This window comes from Panulirus ornatus, chromosome 63, assembly GCF_036320965.1.
Source record: "Panulirus ornatus isolate Po-2019 chromosome 63, ASM3632096v1, whole genome shotgun sequence".
Taxonomy (NCBI): domain Eukaryota; kingdom Metazoa; phylum Arthropoda; class Malacostraca; order Decapoda; family Palinuridae; genus Panulirus; species Panulirus ornatus.
In genome coordinates, this window is record NC_092286.1 from 15,385,736 (window position 1) to 15,393,235 (window position 7,500).

Consider the following 7,500-nt stretch of genomic DNA (forward strand, 5'->3'; position numbering starts at 1 on the left):
TAGTAATGATGATGATAATAATAATAATAATGATAACAATAATATCATTAATAATAGTAATAATAATGAAAATGATAATAATAATAATAGTAATAAAACTAACAATGAAAATCACACAACAACCACTACTACTGTTTGTGAATCCTCAGCTTAACTAAATTTTCTTCACAACAAAACAATAATAATTTTGACGATATCTGCACAACAAAACAATGATTATTTTGACGATATCTGCACAACAAAACAATGATTATTTTGACGATATCTGCACAACAAAACAATGATTATTTTGACGATATCTGCACAACAAAACAATGATTATTTTGACGATATCTTCACACCAAAACCCTAATTATTTTGACGATATCTGCCAACTAAACAATAATTATTTTGACGACATCTGCACAACAAAACCCTATCTATCTTGACGATATCTTCACACCAAAACCCTGGTTATTTTGACGATATTTTAACATCAAAACTCTAATTGTTTTGACGATATCTGCATAACAAAACCCTATCTATCTTGACGATATCTTCACACCAAAACCCTGGTTATTTTGACGATATTTTAACATCAAAACTCTAATTGTTTTGACGACATCTGCATAACAAAACCCTATCTATCTTGAAGATATCTTCACACCAAAACCCTGGTTATTTTGACGATATTTTAACATCAAAACTCTAATTGTTTTGACGACATCTGCATAACAAAACCCTATCTATCTTGACGATATCTTCACACCAAAACCCTGGTTATTTTGACGATATTTTAACATCAAAACTCTAATTGTTTTGACGACATCTGCATAACAAAACCCTATCTATCTTGACGATATCTTCACACCAAAACCCTGGTTATTTTGACGATATTTTAACATCAAAACTCTAATTGTTTTGACGACATCTGCATAACAAAACCCTATCTATCTTGACGATATCTTCACACCAAAACCCTGGTTATTTTGACGATATTTTAACATCAAAACTCTAATTGTTTTGACGACATCTGCACAACAAAACCCTATCTATCTTGATGATATCTTCACACCAAAACCCTGGTTATTTTGACGATATTTTAACATCAAAACTCTAATTGTTTTGACGATATCTGCATAACAAAACCCTATCTGTCTTGACGATATCTTCACACCAAAACGCTATCTATCTTGACGATATCTTCACACCAAAACCCTGGTTATTTTGACGATATTTTAACATCAAAACTCTAATTGTTTTGACAATATCTGCATAACAAAACCCTATCTATCTTGACGATATCTTCACACCAAAACCCTATCTATCTTGACGATATCTTCACACTAAAACCTTAACTATTTTGACGATATTTTTCACACAAAAACCCTAATCATTTTGACGATACCTTCACACCAAAACCCTATCTATCTTGACGATATCTTCACACCAAACCCTAACTATCTTGATATTTTTCACACAAAAACCTTAATCATTTTGACGATATCTTCACACCAAATCTCTTATTAGTTTGCCGATATCTTCACACCAAAATCTTAACTATTTTGACGACATCTTCACCCCAAAACCCAATCTGTTTTGACGATATCTTCACGCCAAAACCTTATCTATTTTGATGACATCTTCACGCCAAGACCCTATATATTTTGACCATATCTTCACACCAAAACCCTAACTATTTTGACCATATCTTCACGCTAAAACTCTATACACTTTGACGATCTCTTCACGCTAAAACCCTAACTATTTTGACGACATCTTCACGCCAAAACCCAATCAATTTTGACGACACGTAATAGTAAAGTGGAGAGTAAAGGGCAATTGCACCTTTAGACCCTGAGCTGTTGTCTTAATCACTTCTCATTTCCTGAGGCGTCCCGGACGTCTGGGACAACAGACACACTTGTGTATGAAGACGTTGGTCAAATGGTATTGCTTATCGAAGAGTGTCTTCCTCAGTATGATCACACATATCATACATATCAACCCCTAACCTCTCTCTCTCTCTCTCTCTCTCTCTCTCTCTCTCTCTCTCTCTCTCTCTCTCTCTCTCAGGGGCGACCATACAGCCCTGAAGTACGGCGCCACGATGTCCCTCGAGGGTTCTTGATGTCTTGGCCACTGATGTGATTCACAAAGGGATCAGGTCGTGGTCGGCTTCACTCCATCATAACAAAGGGTCGAGTCCCGTTTCGCCTCGGTGATTCGATACGGATGACTCTCTCTCTCTCTCTCTCTCTCTCTCTCTCTCTCTCTCTCTCTCTCTCTCCCCACCTTCAGGTTTCCTGACCCCTTCAGCCCACTTGGGGACGGGAGGATCCAGCAGCCCCACCAGGGTCGGGGATAATGACTTAGATATGAGGTTCTCGCCGGACGCCAATCAGACGTCCTGTGGCCGGTCCCAGGGATATTACCACCGCCACTCCTCCTGCTAATACTGGGCCCCTGACCCATTGTGCTGTCACTTAGCTCGTTTGTTCCACTGACGATCATGACCGTTAACCCAGTGGGACATCCCGTACCCGACTCCCAGGCTGCGTCTGGATGTCGGGTTATAAGGTCTGGCTCGCTAATGTCTTTGGCTAAGCCTCTCCTGCTGTTGGTATACCCGAGCGGGATTGGCTTCAACCACCCTGACGGACTCGTTTGGCGTTAATATGGTACGGTTCGCACCACATGATGGCGGTGGGACCTACTCTGCCCTCCTGTGGAGGAGGTGTCCTTCGGAGGAACGCAGGGCAGGCCCATCCTGTCACTGGCGCCCCTCCTGGCCCCCTAAAAAAACTGATCATTGACCAACTTGCTGCTGATCCCACAGTATCCTAATGCTGACCCCAGAGCTTTCCTACTAAGTTACTTCAAAGTCTCCTAATTAGAACTCCTGAAGGTGCTCTACTGAAAACCTCTAATGTTGTGCTAATACTGTCTCCTGATGGAGTGATACTGCTGAACCCAAGGTGTTTCGTTCTTGATCCCCAACGAGTCCTGCTCCCGGATCGTGAAGGCGTTCTACTGTTACCCCCCCCCCCCCATGAATCTTCCGGGACTGAGCACCGATACGAGAATGTGTTACGTGAGTGAACTTAGTAATGTGCCGTCTTACGTCATAATGAACCGTCTTACGTCATAATGTGCCGTCTTACGTCATACTGAGCCGTCTTACGTCATACTCAATTGTCTTCTAAACTGTTCACGATCAGCAAACATTCTGATGATGTTATATCAGAAAATGAACGCATGAAACTGATGTGAATCCCTCAGATGTAACTATAGGAATACACAATATTCACGAAGGTACATATTGGCTGCGAAGTCGAATTAAATATCGACCATAAAAGAATCAGTAAGACGCATCTTCATTGCTTCACGTGACCCTCTTGAGTGTCCAAGACGCCTCTGACGTAGAGATTCGCAAAGAAATGTGGTAATAGTTGTGGTAGAATCGTCTTATGGCGAGAATAAAAGTCGAAAAAAAACAGGAGTAAATGCTTTTTTGTCATCCTCCCGCTGATACTCTTACCCATTAAGTCAACACAGTGCAATCAGAATATCACGAAGGTTGGGTTTTCTCTCGTTCATACCAGAGGTGACAGTCTCTTCTTGCCTTTTACCGGCTGGGCTCTCAGAATCACACCGCTCCTGGTCGAGTATCGTCCTCTATCTCTCTCTCTCTCTTCTCAGAAATAATCTAGTATCGTCCTCCATCTCTCTCTCTCTCTCCCACCCTCTCTCTCTCTCTCTCTCTCTCTCTCTCTCTCCCTTCTCAGAAATAACCTTACGGGATTCATAGACGAACGATTCCAAAATTTCGTCAAGGGATGAAGAGAGACAGGTGTCAGTATCAGTAGAACTATCCTCTATAGCGGAGTCCTGTAGGTAGATTTAGAGCAGTTCAAGTACTTACAGATCCGTAAACGAGTGTGAGCCGACCCATATGTTACCTACGCCTTTCACAGTTAGTGTGGAAGTAGGAACTTGACGTAAGGAGGGTCAGGGACACTGCATTAAGTTCGACGACATCAAAGGAAAAAAAAAAAGATATCAGACGGATGGGGAAGTGTTTCTGACCTCAATATTTTCTCCATTTTTCAGCTACCTTGGAAGTCACAACACCATTTACATGTGACGTCCTTCCCTGACATGCCGTCCTTCACACTACCGGATGACATTTACATTTTACGTTCAAATGACACATATAACTTTTTTCTTCTCTACCTGTGTGTGTGTGTGTGTGTGTGTGTGTGTGTGTGTCATATTAATTATACAGGCGTGTACGAGTCTGACAAGAGGAACGTATCGTGACATTCCCTTCCTGAAGTTGAATTTTATCTTTTTTTTTTTTCTTTTCTTCTTCTTCGCAGGAAAGGAGAAAACATGTGAAGTTGGCTTCTCCACAAGCCGAGAACTTGGACCAATTAGCGAGGAGATTAGCACACAGAGGGCCCCCAGGGGCCCGGGGAAAATGTGGAGCCACCAACTTCTCGAGGGAAACTTGTCAACCAACAGGGAAAGCTAGGAACACACACATGCACTGGGGTTTTCATTCTAATACTTTGTCATACACACTTAGATAACTATATTTCTGAGTCTTTATACTAAGGATATATATATATATATATATATATATATATATATATATATATATATATATATATATATATATATATATATATTCTTTTTCTTTCAAAATATTCGCCATTTCCCGGGTTAGCGAGGTAGCGTTAAGAACAGAGGACTGGGCCTTTGAGGAAATATCCTCACCTGGCCCCCTTCTCTGTTCCTTCTTTTGGAAAATTAAAAAAGAATAATGAGAGGGGAGGATTTCCAGCCCCCCGCTCCCCCCGCCTTCTACGACACGCAGGGAATACGTGGGAAGTATTCTTTCTCCCCTATCCACAGGGATAATATATATATATATATATATATATATATATATATGTTATTATACTTGACCGCCGTCTCCCGCGTTAACCCGGTAGCGCAAGGAAACAGATGAAGAATGGTCCAACCCACCTACATACACATGTATATACATTAACGCCCACACACGAACATATACATACATATAAAATTCAACGAATAACAAATATACATACACAGACATATACATATGTACCTATCCATACTTGCTGTCTTCATCCATTCGCGTCGCCACCCCGCCACACACGAAATAGCATATATATCCATCACTTTGTTTTCAATTTCCCTTCTGTGCTGTTACCCTCTGTATCATTCTACCAGTATGATCAGCCCTAACCTATAAATAAGAAAATAAAAAATTAAATAAGGAGACGAATCTCACTCCGTATCCCAGAGAAAAACGTATTACGAAGAGAAAAAAAAAAAACATTTGTCAATATTCTGATGAGAATGTTATCTTCTCAAACTTTCCAATGCTAGATTCGGCAGATGAAAACTCTTGTTCTGCATGATAAGTCAACCTTGGATAATCACAACGCTCTGAGGCAAGGTCGTCATCTCAATTCTGCCGCGCTGGAGACGTACGAGAGAGGTGGGTCGTCAAATTGTTCCAATTATACACTCTGCAGGAAGAAGTTTCTTCGGGGTTTCAGGAGGCGTGGTGGTGGTGTTCGAACGAAAGTCGTCATAACTAACATTTTGGAGGACGGGTTTCTTTTTTTGGGGTCCACGGATTTGATTCAGTAGATTCTGTACAACAGGATATACCTGCATAATTTTTTTTTCCCCCCACCTGCGTCTTAGTAGCGATCTTTTGGAGCATCATTGTCTTTGGTGAGGTTAACGGGTCGCTCGATGAAGGCTGGCGGGTCCTATCCATGGGGGCTTCCTCACCCCCTCCCCCCCAATTGGGGGTCTCTCTCTCTCTCTCTCTCTCTCTCTCTCTCTCTCCCCACCTCATCCGAGTGTTGTATCCGTCACAACACACATCATGGTCAGTGGTCCTCCTGCAGTGTCCCCCTGGAGGCTGTCTGATCGGGTGACCCTACCGATCGATCACTGATCCTTGCATCATCACCTCCTCCCCCTCTCTCTCTGGTGGCACACCCTGCAACGCTTCGCCAAATGGACATTATCCTGGATGATTTCCTCGCCGGTGATCATCCTCGGAGAAGTTCTTAATGACGTCTATGGAACACCCGGTTAATGATCTCCCTGGAGCATCCTCCGACATACTTTCTGGGACGCCTCCTGAAAACCTGATGAATAGGGTCGTGATTATATGAGAGAGAGAGAGAGAGAGAGAGAGAGAGAGAGAGAGAGAGAGAGAGAGAGAGAGAGAGAGAGAGAGCCAGCCTTGCATTATACGTCTCCAGAATCTAGATGAACGAATAGACCCCGAGTTGTTCCGTGAGGTCAGACCGGGTACAGATGAAGAAGTGGCGAGGATTGGCGATGAGTCGATATTAGAGAGAGAGAGAGAGAGAGAGAGAGAGAGAGAGAGAGAGAGAGAGAGAGAGAGAGAGAGAGAGAGAGAGAGAGAGAGAAAGAGAGAGAGAGAGAGAGAGAGAGAGAGAGAGAGAGAGAGAGAGAGAGAGAGAGAGAGAGAGAAATGAATGAATATGACGCTCTAGCAGTCACTGAATGCTGAGGATGAAATGTTGAGAGGAGGGTGGTAAAGGGAGGAGTAATTCAGTCCAGGATCTGAACACTGCAAGAGCTAAAGAACAAATACGGGCATCCAAGTGAGGAGGAGGAGGAGGAGGAGGAAGCCCAAATACTTTCGGTCGTGGATTTGAAGCGAGAATTTAGCAAGACTATACACCTCCCCTAGCCAGTCAATCGTTCCATACAGTAAGAGTCTTGTAGAAAATAAAAGTAATTTGCCTCACTTGAAGTCACACATTTGCCCAACAAGTTCACATCCATTACTAAGAGTGAAATCAGATAAATGTAGCCCTAAATTGCTTTATAGCTCAAGATAATCAAAGCCTTTGATGGTTTCTGATCCCTTTATCAAATCATCGTTTTCTCGAGGCGAAAGTCATAGTCACGTATACTTGTTCCTCATTGTGGTATATATCTCAGGTGCTCGCCTCTGCACTCTTTACATTATGTCCTTTGTCTCTTTTTCGAGTAAAGTATCCACAGCAGGACGCAGGAGTCAAAATGGGAACGTACCAGTGAGACTTTATTTCTTAAGTCTTAGATTCGAATGCCTTACCTATCAGTCCTAATATATTGCTCACCTTTTCACTGCTTCTTTGAAGTATTTATAGATTAGCACATCTAATTCCTTCTTTTCTTTTCATTTGCTCTTTGTAGCTCGAACGTATTTCGCTCGTAGCTTGTCCTGTTGTTTCTACTTCCGAAATACAAAACGTTTTTCCTGTCGATACTGGAATTCATACGTAACCTGTGAGTCCGGTAAAATAGTTTATGTGTCAGCAAGCAGCTGCTGATGTTTAATCTTCTGTTCTGGTTTTATATTCCGGCTCAGTATTGTCAGCGAATTTCGGCATCTTCCAAAGCTCTAAATGATATACGCGAGAAATACAATTGGTTCTAAATCCCTGAGGC